The sequence below is a fragment of the Vanessa atalanta genome, chromosome 4, assembly GCF_905147765.1.
Source record: "Vanessa atalanta chromosome 4, ilVanAtal1.2, whole genome shotgun sequence".
Classification (NCBI taxonomy): domain Eukaryota; kingdom Metazoa; phylum Arthropoda; class Insecta; order Lepidoptera; family Nymphalidae; genus Vanessa; species Vanessa atalanta.
Genome location: NC_061874.1, coordinates 7,047,104 through 7,068,083, shown reverse-complemented (window position 1 = coordinate 7,068,083; position 20,980 = coordinate 7,047,104).

Genomic DNA, 20,980 nt, shown 5'->3' with positions numbered 1-20,980 from the left:
CACAGGAGGTACAGGCGGATAGATCATTGTGATTGTTTTCTGTCATTTACTTAGTTTTAATTTACAAATTGCAATGCGGTTTAACATTTTCACTTTATTAAAAGTATTATGCATTTGTTAAGATAGAAAAATTACAATACGACACTTTAGTTATGAAATAAAATAATACCCAATTGGATAGTTGTCTATTTCTAGAGCATTTTCTTTTATTTTTGAAGTAAGTTTTTTTTTTAAGTTTTGTTTATTCATTCTTTTATCTGGTTCTATAAATTATATGTACTCGTAACTAACTTTTCGTTCGTTTCGTTAATACACTTTTTTTACACTGAAATATTTATTTAATAGTATATAATATATATATTTGACTAACTAGGGGAGACTCTCTTGTCCGCGTTCGCCCGGTGCACGTGTCATCTTACTGTCGATTTATTAATATATATTAAAAACTGAAGTGCTCCCGTCCCGAAAATGTCTTACGCGAAAAACTCAAAACCTAACAAACGAATTTCACTCATGAACGGAGTGATTTATTAAGCAGGTTTATGCGTATAATTCATTAAGATTTTGTGTAAATAGGCTGTAGTAATAATCATTGTAGAAATTGTGAAAAAATATGCCGACCAATGGGGACTTGGTAGTAGGACTTTGTGCAAGTCCATCTGGGTAAGTACCACCCACCCACTCATCAGATATTCTACCGCCAAACAACTGTACTGAGTATTGTTATTTTCCGGTTTGAAGGATGAGTGAGCCAGTGTAACTACAGGCACAAGGGACGTAACATCTTAGTTGCCAAGATTGGTGGCGCATTGGTGGTGAACTCGTTTGATTTTCTATGATATTTTTTATATAAATATTGCTTGTTATTCGGCAAGACTTTTTTTATTGTAACATACTTAGTTATATTTTGTACTGTACATAGTTGCTATGTGTAAAGTATTATTTGCCTTATATGTGCTTTGAAATATATTATACTCTAATCAATCAATCCTGTACATAACATGGAAGTATTACTCTACGCAAAGTTTGTGGAAATAATTTCTTGTAAGTAATAAAATAATATATTGTCATAATTATTTTAGAGACTGAAATTTGATATTACAAAGTTGTATATAGAGCGTTGAAATAATTGTTAAATATTTTGTTTCAGAAATATTTTAATAACAAAACAGAAATTTGTAAAAACTGACTTTACAAAATTATTAAAAAGTATTCACAGGTATTTTTTCTTAGTTTTTGAAGATTATATAACTTAAAAAGGTAGATTACAAATTAAAATAACAAAGAATATTTAAAATTAAGGATACGTCAAATATTTTGGAAGCTGATTATTATTTTTTTAAATAAATATAGTCTTTGCAATAATGATTTCTATAATAGTATTACCATGAGCAATGTTTTTATTCGTGGGGTGCTTTATGTGTGTGTTACACAGTGAATGTTAAATGTTTCTTGTGTCTAGACCGTAGACAAAAGACTTGTAAAGCGTAGTGTATCACCATTTCGTTCAACTCGTGCCGCTTTAGTAGAGCTCCCCGTTTTGCGGTCAACGACATGTAGCGTCATAGCCATTTGACATGAAGAAAAACAAGAACAATCGTTTGTTTCACCTTAACGTTGAAACTATTTCTAACTTTCTCAATGTGCTAAATAAGGTGTTGCATCGCGTGACTCGATTAAATTTTTATATTTAAAATAGTTTTATATACAGTCAGAAAGGCACACAATATACACACAATCCTACGGCTTAGTAAATGTGTATTTAACTGCTTATAGCATACTCTATTAAAAACTTTTGGACGTTTTTTTTTATCTTAATAATTGTTGTTTGAATCTCTTCGAATGCTATAAAAATAATTAAATTTCGGCCCGAAGCGTTCCTTATAAATAAGTTATGTTAGACACAAATCCATTTATTTGAGTTTCAGTACACTTTGTACATTTGGAAAGAAGACTCCTAAAATGAATAATGCTAAGTTTTATTTCGCTTTGATAGACTTATATTACAATGAATGATTATTTTACTTTTAAAAGTTCAAAGATTTTCTGACAGTGAGCGATGTTATTTTAAAAAAAATACATGTTTGGTAATGTAAATCATTCGGTCTATTTTAATAAAGTAATTTTGTATTTGACCTTAATTCCACAAATAGCTGTGTATCGGTATTTTATTATAAATGTATAACTATTTTTTTGACTTAAGTAATACTTTAAGACTTTAATACCTACGTTCGAATCTTAAAATAAAGTATTTAGTCCAATAATGTAACTGTGAAAAGTATTCAAAATAAAAATTATAAGTATACTATAATCAAGTAATGCCATGGACAAATGAAGTCATTTAATTGACGAACTAAGGGGAAAAAAATTCGGATCTAAATGAAGATTCTACCAAAAATAACACGAGATTCAGTAATAGTTGGTGATGTCATGGTTATTTATTGTATGCATGACAGTTAAAGACCAGAAGGACTGCGAATGTATGGGAATCGCAGATATATATATGTTCCAAGTTATTTTGTAATATAATGTATATTTTGTATTTAAGGGAATATTTATATTTATTAAATATCTTAATATAGATATAATTATTGATATCTTAATAAAAGTGATGTCATCAATAATATGATGCTCACATTTTTCCTGTTATTTTGTAAATACAAAAAGAACACAACAAAGAGGTCACATATTGAGTTATTATTTTTAAAATGCACGTTATAAACAAGGTGAACGTTCTATTTATTTTCCTTTTGTTCGTAAAAGAAAGTCTAGGTATCGTTGTAACTCGTTAGAAGGGAAACTGTGTGTTGCCGTCAATTCTTTCTTGATTATTTTTATATACGGCGCTCCGTTTCTGAGTTTACGAGTGTATATGTCTTCTGAGAGCGATAACTTAGTCATTTTATGTTCACCCCTTCTCGACTGGTTCATACTTGGAGAAGTTCAACGTGCGAGTCCCCGAGGAAAGTCATAAACACACACATACTTTTCCATTTGAATATGTTTTTCTCTTAAGTCTTATCTTCGTAATATATGAAATGTCTTTATTAGGAAAATATGAAAAGGTATATGAAATGAGTATTTTATACCTACGCAATAAATGTATATTAGAACAATGTTATGCTCATAACACCAATTATTTCGACGTACATAATATATTTGTTCCATCTTATTATTTTGTAACATTTACTTTTGATACAAGCTTGCATTTGAGGTAAATTAAATTTAAGTATTAATATTTTTATAAATAATTTACAACGTAGCATATACACCAGTTTTAATAAACTATATGCCGAATTTTAATAGAATGCGTCTAGCTGTTTGAGTGTCACAAACTTTCGCCTTTATTATAATATTTCAATAAATTTATTAATTGATATTAATTTTTTTTTTTTGTTTAAAATTGAACTCCTCCTATTTTAATATTTGTTCCAGTGAGATGTTTAATTGTTCAATTTGAAATTCAACAAAGTATTTAATCCCTATTCAAATGGATAAGGCTAAATACCAGAGGTTGGGTTGCAAGTAATGGTTCTATAAAAAGTTATCGGTTGGTAGGAATTAAAGGTACTAGTAAAAACAGCAGAATGTTCCGGGTCGGTCGTGAATCGTAAGGGGCGGGTGAATCGGTCGCCGACCGCACTTTATAGTTTTAATATCGTTGCGGCTTGAGGTCACCGAGTTATGGAGAGGACACGTTTTTTCTACAACTATTTGTCTTCACAATCAATATGCGAGAATGTATGTAACCGAAGACCTTAATACACAGTAAGCATTATTACAGACTGAGGGAGTTCGGAAGTTGCTATTGTCTGGTGAAAATTAAAACGTTTAATAAACACCTTTGTACGAGAACATTTGCTTTAGTCGAGCGTTCACAAATAGACAACCAAGGGGACATAAACAAAGAGAGCTCTGTCCGACGTTTTTGTAGAATAAGTTAATTAATAAGTTATTTTGCCCTTCTGTTTGTACTGTAAAGAATAGCGAATCAAGGCTTAGCTGTATGTTATTTTCGCTTTCCTTATTTTTTGGCTACACAGGGCAGCCTCTTTTGTGGTATAACGATCATTTCGTGCACTCTACGTGTACGATGAGGTGACTTTAAAAATCTTAAGTTCGTACAAATATGTATATTTCACATATATTTTTTGATTCTAAGAATCTATTATTTATAGTATACTATTAGTATTAAAATGAAATTTCTGTTATAAGATTTATTCAAAACCTATTTTAGTAAACTATTTTAATCAGCTGCAACTAGTTTAATTCTTAGTCTGGAGTTTAATCGCATATATTATAGACTCTGGAGAATTAAAGAGACTTTTTAATTACATTTCGAATAAGACTTAATGATTTCAAATGTTTTTTTGTACTTTATTTTTCTTATACGTATATTGCGTGAAAATTTAGTGCTGGGTTCCGTGATAATAGTCCGAGATTAGGACCTGACAATTTTAGCAAAGCGTTCTTTTATGTTTATGAGGTTACGTGTTCTGAAAGTAAGTGGACTTTCGATAAGGAAAAACCTATACAAATAAGTTTATCTATTTAAACAGCAACAAATACGGCTGGGAATTTTTTCAATTCTTTCTAATTACAATAGAGTATCCTGATATATCTTTTTTGGACGTGCAAATGGGCCACCTTATGTTAAGTGGTCACCACTGTCCAGATTATCTTCGTATGAAATTTAAACCATTTCTTACTTCATTAATGCGCCATCAACCTTGAGAACTGAATTGTTATGTCCCTTGAGTCAGTAGTTACACTGGCTTACTCACCCTTCTAACCGGAACACATCGATACTAAGTATTGTTGTTTGGTGGTAGAATATACGATGACTGGGTAGTACTTACTTAGATGGAGCATATATGTTTGTATGTAAGTATTTATATGTATTTATAATATAGTGTGTAAATAATGTTTTATCAGAACTATGCAACTTTTATTAATATGGAAGTTTTGACCGAAGTTATATGGTTTGGATGTTTGAAAAAAGTATATATATTTAAGGTATCGTTACGGTTCACTTAGTTGAATAAATATTGAATGCATTATAAATAATATTTTTCGGATAAATTGAATTATATAATATGCTCAACTTAAAAATTTGAAATATAAAGCTTAACGTCAGCAAATCAGATATATAACACATCTTCTAGTTACATATTGCAAGAAATTCATATTCTTGGAGTTGGCTTTGTAAACGATTTCGCTGTTTCAGCAGCGTTTATTCAAGTCGCTATTTGAAGGACCGACAGAATGTGTTGAATATTTGCACTATTACACTGTTTCTTAGAAAGACGATGCATTGAATTCAGAGAAATAAATAAACAAGGTCTGCTATTCTCAATGTTGTTGTTCTGGTAACTTTTTCATTATACTGGTTAAGACGCATTTTATCAAATCGGTATTAGCTTAAGCGCTTAGTATGGTAAGTTTGATCTATAATCAAAAATAATTAATTAATATCTATGTTAAATAACTTATGTGTGTTAAAAATAATAGGGATGTCATCATGCCTTATTCTCGGTATTACTTATAATACATATATTTAATTTACTGAGTTCACAATTATTAATCGTTAAGCGCCCAAGCCAGGTCGCCTAGCGATGTAAAAATTCGTAGGTTCGATCCCTTAATGTCATCCCCACTCCAAGGTTACGACTTCATTGCAGGGGCAAATACGAATATTATACTAACAATTCCTTAAAATGTACTATGTACTATTCTTTTTTTTATTTAAAAAGAAACTAATTTGGCCTTCGGTTGGGTTTCATTTGGCTATGATTCGATAATATTAAATTAAAATTTAGTAAGAATAAAAAAAAAGTTAAATAGTTAATTAATATTAATATTAATTGGTTGTTAGAATTACTATTACTCATTTTTAATTTTACTAATCAAAATAACGACACGTAACAGTTTTTAACAACAAACAAAAAAAGACAATTATCCTAATTGAACACAATTTTCGATATCAAACTAACCAATGTTACTACGATAACCATGAGCACTTTAGTAGCAAGTGTAATTAGTATAAGAGGGAGGACAAGGAAAAAGGCATAAATTGCGGGGGACATACGACTTCGACTATAAAGTAGAACGGAAGGTGATGCGACGTGAGCCCCGGCCCCTGGCCTAGATCCGGGCTTTTTATGGCCAGGACGCTATCGACATTCTCATCTAACTCGAAACCTTAGAAGATCACGCGTGAATGGACTAGACCATCTACAAAAATGACCTACTTTTTTCACTTGAAGCAAGCATTATGTAAGCTTAAAAAATCAATGGCCAGTGTTATTTTGAAGTTGAAATTAATTGTTGTTGATTGTCTATAGAAAAGCAGAGAATAAAAGTTCAATCCGTAGTTAAAACGTTTACGCTAAAATCAAACATTAATAATGGAGACATTATTCAAACTCCACAACAAAAGGGTTTCAAAAGTTACTACGTTGTGGATCCGAACTAAAATCAACCGTACATTTAATGGTCTTTACGTGTTTATGAATACTTTTATAAATAATATTTCCGTTACGAATACATAAAAGATCCAAAAGGATATATTTGTTTACGGTCAGAAATAACAAAAGAAATAAATATTAGAAAGGCAGTTTGGAATCTATAACTCAATGCCAAGTTTTCTGAAGTTAGGTAACTCTTAGCGGTACTTCGCCCTCGGCAAACGGGCCAAGTCGAAAACCCCCATTTCGTTGTTCTAAAGTTACCTGTAAACATAAACATTTTCAAGTATCGAACAATAACAATAAAAATTTCAAATTGATACTGTAAGATTTATTGTCTCCCGTTGAAGGTAACGGAATTAATGTTTAGTATATGAGATACACAGAATAATAAAACCATCTCGTATGGAGAGTGGCTGCTGTTATATATTTATGATAAAAAAGGCAGCGAGTAACAGTCATTCTTCACCGTCTTTGTAAGTGGAGATGATATGGCCACGGATTGCACTGTGTTAAAACAATATATGGTGACTGTGCGAGACAGCGATACATGGCGCTTTACAGCGCTATCCATCAACTACGCGGGACAATTTTCGTGTGAAAATACAGCAGCTTTTATCTTGCATTGTCTCGTTTTGCTTCTCATTGTGATGTCAGTGGGAATCTAAACTGAATCAGCAGTCATAGTTATACCACACTAGCGACATGCCAATAATTTTAATGTAGTTCTTTCCACCATTCCACCCAAACTTTACTCAGACGAGTACAGCACAATCCATATTAAGCCGACTGCTATAAGTGTCATATTATTATTATTAAAGTATAAGTGCGATGAATGATTTTAATATCTATTTAAAGTTATTTTTTTGGGTGTTTTGGCTTTTATATTTTCTTCTTAATTCAAAGAATGCCATCGTTTAATCGCTGAGCAAGTGGGCCTCTAAGTTGCATGTTCAATAATTGAATGTTAAAAAATAAGATATAATAAGATTCCACCAAGGTTCACCTTGGAATTAATTTTGGAAGTATTTAAATAGCTTCAATTATAGCTTAGCAAAATATATGAAAAATTAATAGAATAATTATTATCACATAAATAACCGTGTAATTTTAATATATAAGGAGTTAAAACGGTAAAACTCAAACGAGAGTACCTATCTACTATCATTTGAGTTTTACTGTACAGTTTTCTCGTCGACAATCATTGGGATCATTAAGTTATATTAAACAACATAGATCAAAAACTAAATACTGGGAATATAAATAAATTATTTAGTACGATTAAATGTTATGTAAAATTAAAATATCGACATCCGAAAATAAATCTTTGAGAATACGATTTTTCTCTGAAGCTAATCAGAGTCCTCAATATAACTGCTTTTGTAATATGCAATTATTGAGTTTGTTTTATCGATTCATAAAATCACTGATAAGTTCAATAAAATTTTAATTTAACTGAATCAGGTCCATGATGTTATATGTAATCGGATTGACTGACGAAGATCCCTCAAATATTTGTAATGTCACATTTGATGAAGCGAATTTCATACAACTAATAGCACATGTAACTTTAGTTCGTATAACGTTGTGGTCTGCGTGGTCAGACTTGCATTTTTTAATAAATTATATATTTACTGTATAAAATATATATTTATTTTACTAGTATTACGTTACTGTTTTCAGATGCACAATTCATTTTTAATTTCATTGCTCGTGTTTCAACTCACGTAACTTTGGTGACATAAAATTTCACCTGTGAATTGGAAGAAGTTCGCGTTCTGTTTAGTACTGCTATTTTGAAATTATAAAACCTATAGCAGCATTTATTCAGTGAAATATAATTATTTAACAAAAAGCAAATTTTCTCTTCTCGTATATACAATTTGCTTACATACCCGTTCGTAATTTAAGTAGATTTTTTCTTTTTTTTTTGCTGGCTTAATTATCTACGACGAGTGAAAATACATTGAAATTGTTTCTGCGGAATATGTTGACACAAGACTTTAATATAAACCTGAAGTAGAAGCTTGTAAATTTACACTACTGAACGAATGTCACCTTTCCTCTTAAGGAGAAAGCTAATCTTTAATTCTACCAGTACGTTCCAGCAAGGGTTGGCAGAAGGCACATGTAGCAAATTTTGTTTCCGACACATGCACGTGTTCTTAAAAGGTTTTCCTTTACCGTCGGTTAATTTCAATGAAGTGTGTATGCATATAATGGACTAGCGCAACTTATATGAACCTGATCAATGTGTGTATATAATCACGAATCTAATCTAAAGTTTAATGCCTCACATGAAAACATTTTTTTAACATATTCAACGGCGTTTCTCATGTACGCGATTTTTCAGTAAGATTTGTTAGGATTGCCATGCCCTTTGGCCATTGTCATCATTTTTTATGACCAACGCTGAGATGAAGGATAAAATAAAAACATAAGCCTCTTTCTAATTCAGTTTTAACTTTCCTCTTTTTAAATTTAATTATTCTGTAAACCTTCTCTGTTCTTTATAAATATTTTAATAATGTATTTTTTTATTTCAAAATTAGTTTGGAATGTTATAGAAACACTTTTTCAAAATTAAAATAGATAGCATTTATTATTGACTGCTTATGAAATATTTAATAAGAGTAATTATTTTGTGTTAGCCTTAACAACGACACAGACACAGGACTAAATAAACTATATACTTTGAACGAGCTAGTTCAGAGCGAAACTTTATCGTTTTAAGCTTCAATAAATTTTTCGCTCCCAAGAAAGCAGCTCCAGTTATACTTTACTACTTGGAGGTGTATTTTGAAGATGTATAGCTTAAAGATTTACTAACATAATTGATTTCTTAACTCTTAACTCTAATGTTATTTATTAAAGTGTAATTTTTCTTTGTGATGATGTAATTTACAAACTTCGTTTAAACAGAAAAAAATTCTAAGGAAAAGTAGGCCGAACATCCCGAGGTTATGGGTACAAACCCTATGTCGTGCCGAAAAAGTTTTTTTTATAGCATTCGTATGCGGGCGGGCAAATGGGCCACCTGATGGTAAGTGGTCATCACTACTCATAGACATTAGCACCGTAATTTAACCAAAAACCGCCGAAATTTTTACCATTTTTTTAACATTATCACTACGCCACCAACCGTTGAGAACGAAGATGTTATTTCTCTTGTGCTTATAGTTACACTGGTTGACTTACTCTTTAAACCAGAACACAACAAGACTTAGTATTGCGGCTTGGTGGCTTGACGGACTTACACAAAGCCTTACCATCAAGTTAAGTTTTACTGTCGAAATATTCTCAGCCACAGCCCGAAAGTCTAGAAATTTGAAGTGCGTACATTGCTATGCCTCGGGTTATTATCTTAATGAGAAATAAAGTTATTTTAACCGAATAAACATAGTCATTTTTCATTTTATCAAAAATTATAACCAAATCCATGAAAAGCCTATATTGGTGGCAGTAAACATGATTTTCTTGGTTTTTGGCAAACAAACAAAAATAACACTTATTTTCCCTATTTTTGGGTCACTGCAATACAATGAGATTTGAATCACGCAAATTGGTAAAGCTGCTTTCAAGTAAAAAATGTATACACATGGACAAATATAATCTCCACCTCTTTTTCGAAGTCGGTTAGTAAAAATGCTGAAAATATAAAACTCCGTAGCCGCGTAGTACTTACTTTCATCGTTCTTACTTAGGCGCTCAATGTTGAAACGTGTCAGGCCTGGAAGGCACATTTTCGTTAAACGTATAAAGCTCTAGTAGAGCTAGTAGTAGAGTAGCGAACAACTGAGCTACTGCGGTTTTCTCGACCTGAATAGTTTAGTAAAATTCACCGAACAGTCCGCTGGCCGCGTGCCGAATGTTGCAGTTAAATAATTTGTGATAACCGCTTTCATTTATTCAACTTTTAGCTGGAATTTTCATGAGTAATTTGACAGTTTCGAAGTTTAAATGTTGAAAATGTTATTCAAACAGAATTGTCCGCTCGTATATCTGTACGTGTCGTATTGCCGCGTGATAGCGCGTTGTGAGTTACGGGAAAGATATTTTACTGTGCAAACTTTTAACGCTAACAGCTGCAATGCTCAGTAATTTGCAGGGACATAAAAATACATCAAAGTTACTGCGCCCTGACCGTTCAGCACATGTGATGACAAGGAAGAACAGCACAGTTATGAAGGTTATATGCACTATACAAAAATTTATACATAACTGTATAAAATTGTTTATCAATTAGAACTAATTGTATTTAGTTGTTAAAGTTTTAATAAAATATTGTGCATAATAATAAAAAAAAATATGTTAAAAGGTATTTCGAAAGGAACCACTAGCGCGGATCTTTGTGGTCTTACATCAGCAGATGAATCGGAAGCGAGCTAAAGCAAAGCACATTTTTTAGATTCATTGGATGCGAGGAAATGGTCCCACTAATCTATCACGACCCGCCGCTGTCGACACGTACTAATGGAATGTGAATAAATTTGTGGACAACTCTGAACGCACTGCTACCATTAGTTCAATGTCAACTTATATTTTATTTCATTACTTTCACCGTTTTGTTCTTAATTGTTTTTTTTTTCGAATAGTGATTTTTTTATATTTATGTACTGTGATGTTGTGTCACATAATCGTAGAGCACGTGATGTCGTTTTGAACAGCTAAGAACAGACCTTTTCGTGAAGTGTTCCGGGTGTTGACACTTTGTCCCCGACTCACGTAAGTAAATCGGGGTTAAGGACGAGGGCGAACCATATTTGTGAAGTTACACTGAAAACAATACGAACACTAACAGTTATTTTCAATGTCTGAATTGGTCAGTTTTTGTTCAAAGACCGAAGTTGAGACTGAAAAGGAAACCGCTGCAGTGATATATTAAACTGCTTTGTACCTTAATAATTTGTTGATATATTGGTTGGTTTTGTTTGTATATAATTAATTATTTTCATTTGTAAATATAGTTTAATAAAAGACATGTAATTAAATCAAGGTATTTTAATACAATAATATTAATGACTAATATCTGAAATTCTACTCAAATTTAACTCTTCTCTATACTTATGATCTGATATATATATATATATATATATGTAATTATAAAGGATCCGAAAAATAGAAGAAGATGCATTTTTATTTTCGTATTTATTAATAATAAAATACTAATTTAATTTGCAATTAAATTGAACGAGTGGTTATTTTAAAAATAAATACTTTATTGAACTATTCAATGTTTACTAATACTTCTACTAATACTACTAATTAGAAATAATTTCCTCAAAGCTATATTATAAATATATTGAGTCCTGTAATACTATTAATGACATTATAATATATTTATAAGTAAGAACTTGTATCGTGGTAGAACAAATTGACCACAGGGGATAAATAAAAATATGACTTCTTTTAATAATAGCTAATTGACCCATCATATTTGCAAAGACGTAATTAAGAAGGTAAAGAAATAATTTATTCAAAGGACTTTATTAAAAAGTATGTATTTGTATCAAATTTCGCGATCTCTTCGTTTATATCTCACCAGTTTATATTATTTATCAGTGTGCTTTTGTTTTTTTTTTTTCATACGCCTTATTTTATGTCTTTTATCATTTTTTGAATTATTATTGATACAAATTTTACAAAGCATTTTTATTTATGAATAAAGTGTACCAGTTTTATATGGTTATTTTTATGGAATAAAATAATAGAATGAATAATTCAAGCTAATTTTAGATAAAAATATACGAAACTTTCAATATTATTTTGAAATATGAAAGCAAACAGTATTTCAGTAGTTTTTTAATTGAAGACACGACGATTATGGGGTTTCTATGAATACCCCTTATAATTATGAGGTTTGTCGCTTTCTCGGATAAGACGGGGAAATTCATTACTTACGTAGAAGCCTACGCTTTTATCTCGAAAGATGTGCTTTTGTAATCACATTACGCAAATGAGAGCTCGAGTATTCACGACTGGATCGAGATAGGGTCGTGATCCCAACAAATGTCTGTAACACTTCTGATGACTATATCTCCATCAGTCACATGACGGTGGAAGTCTGTAATGAGTGGGTGTTGTTAGATCTAATTATTTGTAGTACGCTTTAATCAAAGCTTGTAATTAATATAATTGGAAGATATCTCTAAACAGTAAGAACTTCTTTTGTACTTTATTACATATTTCTTTGTTAATTATATTTTAATATGTAAAATTAATGGTACATCAAAAGTTAGTTTTGTGTGTATGTTTGACATGATACACGTTAAACTACTAATCTATTTAATATAATATAGAAACATTATCTTACGTTATAGTTTCAGGATAAAAAAATGTTTATATTATGTTGTATATTTCTTATTTATAGCTTATTATGTTAACACGGCTAGAACTAAACTAAGTAAACGCTACTAAAGCTGTAATAGTTACGGGAATACTTTGAAGAAAGTTTTGTAGTCATCCAAAATAACTACATAATCTGTTTAAATCTGTCTTAGAATATAAATTAAGATCATCATAAACGGTAAATTAAGTTTAAATTCCTCATTATAATGCATAAACCTCATTAGTATTAATCTTTATCAATATAAATACCAAGCAGTTCTCAGTGTCAGTTGTCTTCGTATGGGTAGAATTCATACATAGTTACTTTTCCCATTTCGCTCATTGTAGTTGCAATTTATAAAAAAACTTTTAGTCGTTTTCGTCTATATCGCGAAACAAGTGTGCAAAATTTCAAGTCAATCGAACCGTTTGGAGTTCTCGTGATGTGTCGGTCTGTTGTATTTCTTTTATATATAGAGTTGCCTATATCTCATTATTTAAGCACAATTTACATTGTGTTAATAAGATGATCATGAGATCATCTTATCATGGTAGACTTAGTCTTCACTGTACTAATCCGGATGATTAGTTAGTAATTTTAGTATGGCGTGTAAACATTGAAGATTGCCATATATTTAAAACCAAGAGCGTCTTGTACCATAGACGACTCTAATGTTTAAATATTTGAAGTATTTTATAAAATATTGAAATTGATATCTAAACATTTGATATTGTCATAATTTAAGCAAAAATCCCTGAACTTATTTATGCTAATTTATGCTATCTCTAAGGCGGATATACCGTTTGAAAAAAGAAGTCTATAGTTGAATATTTTATGTTATTACTATTTCATAGTAAATATTGTTACGCACAACAAATACTTCAGAGCGCTTGCTTTGTTAGTATCAAGTCCTTATAAATTTTGACAATTAATTTTATTATATTTATGTATTAACATTTATCTGACAAAAACTTAAAATTACGAGGAACATATATGAATATGCAAGTTGGTTAGCAGAAATTCTTGGCACAGCACAGCGAGTGTGCCAGATGTAAATTTATACAAGTGAATTTCTTAAGGAGCTGGGCACAATAGTTACAATGCCTTTAAAATGGGAAGTGTGTTTACTAAGCATGGCTTTATACTTGTCTCATATAATATTGATATATTATTGATGTATTGATATATTCTAAGAATATGTTAGTCATATATTTAAAAAAAAATATATTCACTACATCTTTAATTGATATATGTCAATTAAAGAGGCAATGAATATTTTTTTAAAGTTTTTTTTTATATTTTATGATGTTGTAAGCTTATATTTGATACTTGCGAAAACTCAAATACGTATTCAAAAAATTAAAGAGACATTTCATACCAGACTACCTCGTTAATTAAAATTTGTGTAATTTTATTTATTTTTAAATATACTTAAGTTATTGTAAATAAGAATATTTTTTTTACAAATATATGGTACTAAAATTCAATTGTACATATTTATTTTCAAGTACTTTTTACCTTAAAATATTTGCTAAACTAATTATATAATTTACGGCTTAAAATATAGTAATTACATTTTTTCCATTGAGTTATTTCAAGATAGAAACTTAGTACTTTATCTTAACGGGAATCTAAAATACATTGCATTCATTACCATTTAGCGGGTTTGGCAGGAATCCTATGCTGAGAGAGTGACTCCATTTCCTGCTACGTGCTACGGTTGCTACGGCGTAGTTCGTACCCGTAGCTTGTATAACTTCGAGTACCTTCCATTGTGAATAATTGTTCCTTGCTTTTTATTTGAAATTCTCGAATGTAGGTCGAGTATCGCATTCGCTTTTATTTCACTATTAAATCATATTATAAATACCTCCATAACGATTATAAAAACTTCGTATTCGAATTCACATTTTTGAACACGAAAAAATGTTGTGTGAAAAAATAAACGAAAGCTGAATAATTTATATAAAGTATATTAATTTGTACCATAGTTTAATAAAGCTAATAATTAAAGTGTTTCAGAAAAATGTTTATTTATTTAGAAATAGGGTAGCTATGTTTCGATTTCACTTCGATATTCATTTTTCTATATATTTATATTTTGTATTTTTTAACTGATATGAAATCTTCGATTTGGTAGTAAACTTTTTGGCTGCTAAAATAAATAGTTAAATATGATTAAATATAAATATTCTCTATAAATATTAATTATTCATAAATAAATGTTTGTTTTTCTGTCGTTTGTCTTTTGGAGCAAATGTTTTGATTTTATTCATCAATAACTGATAGTTTTAATGATAACCCGTTTTCTCTGAAGTTTATTTATTTTCTGAGATATATTATATACATATAAAGTATTATTCAATGTTTTTAATATTTTTGTTTCGTCTAATAATATAGAATAAACATTCCCTCCTCCACATCTCTAGGAATGAACCGAAAATATATTTTTTTGAAGATATCTTATCGTGGAAAAATTTGTTTATTTGAAAGTTTAACAAAACATAAACGGTGCCAGCTCGTTTCGTATAAATCATAAACTAAAAATAATCCAACAAATAACTTGAATAATAAAAAAATAACAAAAAAAAAGAATTACTTAAATTGTTCGGATTTTTTATAAGCGAATTCTATAGGTGTACATATGAATAGATCCATGATTGATCCCATAAAATATGTCATAACAAAATTCAAAGTTTAAAACTAACTAAAACATACGTGCTAGTCAGTTTTCGAGTTATTATGCCGTGTATTCAGACAATATTATCCATTCGATTGCTATTGTAACTTGTATTGCTGCAGCAATTTGTAGTGTTGCGATACAAAATTCTAAACTATAAACCAATTGACTTATTTTGAAGAATCAAAATAGAAATGGAAAGAACAACAGTATCAGAAATTTATAACCTTTTTAAAATGTACAAATTAAGTTAAATGAATTATAAATTCTTTGTTTTTTTACTAAACGTCCTTCTTATACATTTCTATATTATATTAAATAGTAGTTGAATTTCATTTAGGATACATACATGAAACTGTATATTATTATTACATGTACATTTTTTAATTGATGAAAAAAATAGGCTACTGAATTTTTGTACGATTGTTGTTAGTAGAATCTCCTTTCCGAACCGGTAGTAGCTTTATATTAAATTTAACCTTATAGAATGACTATTCAAAAGTGCTCGTAAGAGCCTACTTCAATAAAAGATATTTTGATTTAACAATTTGCTAGGTCATGCGTGTAGTTATTTTTTTTGAGTATGAATAATAATTGTCATTAAATAATAACAAATTATGATTTTCTATTAATAAATATGTATGATTATTCGTACATATGTGATAGCCAAAGCAAGGTGAAGCAATAATGAGACATGTTGCTATAAAAGCAGTATATATTTGCACTGAATAGTAAGGTTTCAGCGGCTTTAAGGTAAATGTGAGATAAAAGAAAAGCTCTGCATTGTAGGCACTGCCATATGTTTCCTTTGTTAAGGACCCACTTGAAAATTTTCTTCCAAAGAACATTTTTATTTTTCAGCAATGATAATGGTAATTGTTGGTTTACATTGCGGTCTTTTTCTTAATGGCTTTATAAGGAAGATACGTTCGCGTTCTCTTTTTTTTAACAATGTCATTTATTTAATCTATAAGTAAATAAAAATATAAAGAGTATGACGTACAGTTAAGATTTTTTTGTTTTTTCAAATTATAGTCAGGTAGCATATCCAAAATCATTATGTATAGAGTTATATAAGTTTAAAAAGTGTGTAGATTATTTCTAGAGCATATGTATAAAATAGAATTATTACAATATATATTACAGATATAAATGATTTTAAAATAACATGGCTATTTTTATTACAACAACTATTTAATACGGGATATTTTAGCATATTTTTTATTTTTAATCGTTGGACCTCGATATTTCGACATTATCTACGAATGTCTTGTTCACGTGAGTGAATACTTGTTGCAATAGATATAAATGAGTTATAAATTTCTACAATAACACTTTTAAATAAAACGCCTACGTATATAACCGTGTCGTACAACCCCCGTGAAACAAAACAAATCGAACTACGTTAAACCGATCTAGAGCAGTTCAATACATTTAATTGTTTAGGTGTATCCGACAGTTTCAATTAATTAGTTGATTGCTTTATTCACATGCGAGAAATTTTAACTCGATAAAATTATTCAAAGCGCTTATCTAATCTAACAGTGATTCATATTAAATTATTTTTCTCTTCGAGTTTACTATTCTTTTAGCTATTCATTTATTTTGGTATAATATTAGATTACTGTAATACGGTTTTATTTGCATGCTCGTTCAAATATACTTCGATAAATTTACACAGTTGGTTTCCCACATTTGTTTTTAATCGAAAAAGCTCTGGTTCACTTTAATATTACTTTAGCCTACAGATATTTTATTTAAAATATATTATTTGTTTACCCAAACGAATATGCATCACAATATAAGTATTGATTACTTCTTTTTGCTTTAATAATAAACACAAAATAACAAAAGAATAAGAATTACTATATTTTAAATATAATTTAATTTTGGACCATGTATTAATTTAAATGAAATTTTATACGTGTATATTAAAGACGAGTAATTGAAGTGGACGGCCAGGTTCGGCATAAAAATGACGGTATCAATTAAAAGCAGTCTACGCGCAGTTGGCCGTCATCCATCAGGCGAGGGTGGCGCCTGACGCGGACAAATGAAGTGCGATTTGATCCGACGCGCCACCACTGATCCTACTTTCATTCGCATCTTATGCAGACACCAAGAAAAACAAAGGAGCCAGCTCATTAGGACCGCTAAAAAGTCTTATGTTTTATTCAGTCACTGAGTGAGAAAAACGCTGACTAAAGTAATTTAACTTTTAAACGAGTGACAATTGTTCGATTCAGAATATTTCAGCACTAGTGATTTTTCATGGTGCATATATAGTATATAAAAAGCATTTCAACATTTTATAATAATCTATTAAACAACTTTATTATAAAATATTGAAATGCTTTTTTTATTTGTGATAATTTACAATCGTATTTGACATATTGGGAAATTTACATTTATTACGCATGACAAATAATATATTATATACAATGTCTCTGTGATTTTAAAATGCAACTACTTTTTCAATTAAATTTTAATACGAGTACTTCCATTCTGATAGCAACGGAAGTATTCATAATTATTTATTACATAGCCATTGTAGGCTTGGTATTTATTAAATACGAACCAGGATAACGTTAAATAATATATATTTTTTATTCCGTACGATCTCATGTATATTTCATGAGAACGGGTCATTATATAAAAGCCGTAATTTATTATAAGAACTTTCTGATTTTGTTTTACGTGAAATTTTAATGAGCAATTAAAATGTAAAGGACGATTGGCGATTCACCAAATCACAAACATGAAAAATAAAATGATTGTGAACTCTATTTCACGTATTTCTGTAGTGCATATTTAGATAGGAAGTCATTACTGGCGTATTTTCCTATTGAGAAGTATATTCGAGTAGAAGAAACATAAAGCACGTTCATTATCATCACGCTTTAATATGATGAGAGTTGGCAAGCTTCCCGTTCCCCGGCCGCGGGTAATTTTGTTTTGGACTACGTGCCACGAATCGTTAGCGGCTACTCGAAACTGTCCACTAATCCTTGCTACCTTAACTTTTGCAAATTCAACAAAAATTAGGAACCATTGCATTCAACGTGCACAGCGGATTACGCTGCGGTAATCCGTATATTTGGAATTTAGTTAGAATTTTCAGAGAATTCTTGTCTAATGTAGTAAATTGGAATCGATTATGACAAATTAAAAGTCATGATACGTTTTATAAGAAATAGATGAATACATTTAACTAAATTAAATATCTAATTATATGAAATAGCTGCAGTAAGATTTTGTAAACAGTGTTCCCTTCTATTGTGTATATGTATTATTCTATAATAATACATTGTCTATACATTCATCAATTTAAATATTTAATTATTTTTTTTAAATTTTATATTGTTGAATAGCTTACATATCAAAAGCTTTTAGCTCATAAATATGTACGTAACTGGTATAACTAGTATGGATCAGTTACGTGATGCCTCTAGAGCTCTTACGCTTTGGAAAGCAAAAGGGCGCGTTTGTCGGCGAGCAGCTGAATTATTTATTATCTACGCTGCCAGTGACGTATCATGACATATGTCATAAGTGACACTCGTAACTCGGCTGATATTTTGGCATACAGTTTATGTTTTGTTTTAAATTTGTTTAATCCTTGATGCTAAGAATTAAATTTAAACTTGCTTACTTTTGATTATTGTTTTAAGTAGCATTTTATTAACATAATAAAACAATTATTATTAACTTCTTAAATGACTATTTTATATACATAACAAGTTAAGTTCTAGTGATATATAATTTGACATTATTAATTGGTATTAATAGAGTTTTGAGGATAATAAACTTTTACCAAATTTCAAACATATGTCGTTAAAATGTATTATTTTGTTATATACATTATCTACAAACAAATACATTATTTATTGTTGGCTACAATTAGTATAATGCAGAATCGAAATGCAAATGTTACCTTAATTGTTATATTAAAACCTCAATTGGTACAGGAAAAGTATAAATACCTTCAATTTAGTGTCACCCTATATTAGTTAAACAATGAGTATAATTAAATGTGAAACCAGTTAATGAGTTTTATATAATTGAAACCATAATAAAGTCTATGTACATTATAGCACTTATAGTGACCTACAGGTATCCCGCCTGAGTAGGCATCACCTACTCAACGCGTATTCTGCCGCCAAACAACAATACACAGTGTAGTAGTGTCCTGGTTACTACAGACACAGGGCACATAGCATCTTAGTTCCCAAGGTTGATGGCACCTTGGTGTAGTAAGGAATGGTTGATATTTCTAACAACGTAAATGTCTATCGGCAATTGTAAGCACCCACTCATGAAAGTTTAAACTAATATAAAATTCCTTAATTTAGTTTCATTTCATTATTTATATAGAAAGATAGGAAGGAAAATGGGTAATGAAGCCGCTTGATTGAATATGATCACCTCCGGTTACAGACATTGGTCAGTGCACCGCCAACCTACACTATCGCATTATGAACATGGGCATAGAGGGAGGGGAAGAGGACGACTTAAGAAAACATGGATTGAGTATGTGAGGAGGGATATGAAAGAGATAGATGTGAACGATGAGATGACGAATAATACAGGGTATGGAATGAAAAGACACGCTGGGCCGACTACAAATAGATTGGGACACGGGCAGGGTAAAATATACTATCGGTCACTAACTGCTTTACTAGTCTACAAATTCAAGGTCACTCAGCGTGCTATGGAGTTGTACTCTGAGTATCTTTTAAGGATGAAATCAGAAATGATTTTATCTGGAAAAGAACCAGAGTTACTGATATATCTTGCATGATTAGCAGACTGAAGTGGCGGCGGCCTGATCACGTACCTCGGAGGATTGATGAACGTTGAAGTAGACGAGTACTAAACGGTCCTAGCTAAGAAGACCGATGATCTAAAGAAGGTGGCGAGACGTGACTGACCTGTTTGTGATTGTGACTCATGATGATGATCATGCACACATTAAATTGAAACAAAACGATACAACAGATGGATGCATGGACGTAGAACTCATCGTGAGTGGGCGGTACCTAATCTGACGATCTTTTAAAAACACCTACCTAAAATTGATTTCTTTGATTTATAAATACTTCCTTAAACTTTATTTTTAGTTTCGTACTGTCAGTATATGTATAACGGATACCACGTTCTATTCGAATATGTACACACACTTCACATTCACAGGCTCGTCGAACGTGGATCACGTTTTTGATATATCATACAAATATTATGAAGAGCAGTTTTTCTGATAACCGGTTTTACGTAAAACTACTGATCCGATGCACATTGAATTCATTTTCATGGTGGTTTCAATGCGGGACACAGAGTATGAATGCATGAATGATACACATTGTTTGTAATGATAACAAAACAGTAGAAATACAAATTGTCTACAAAATGGCCTTTTTTTTATTAATTTTACACTAATCAAGCCTTTAGAGCCTAAAGCATCCGAATGGTAGCATCAATGCAATCAATGCATCAGCAAAATCATTT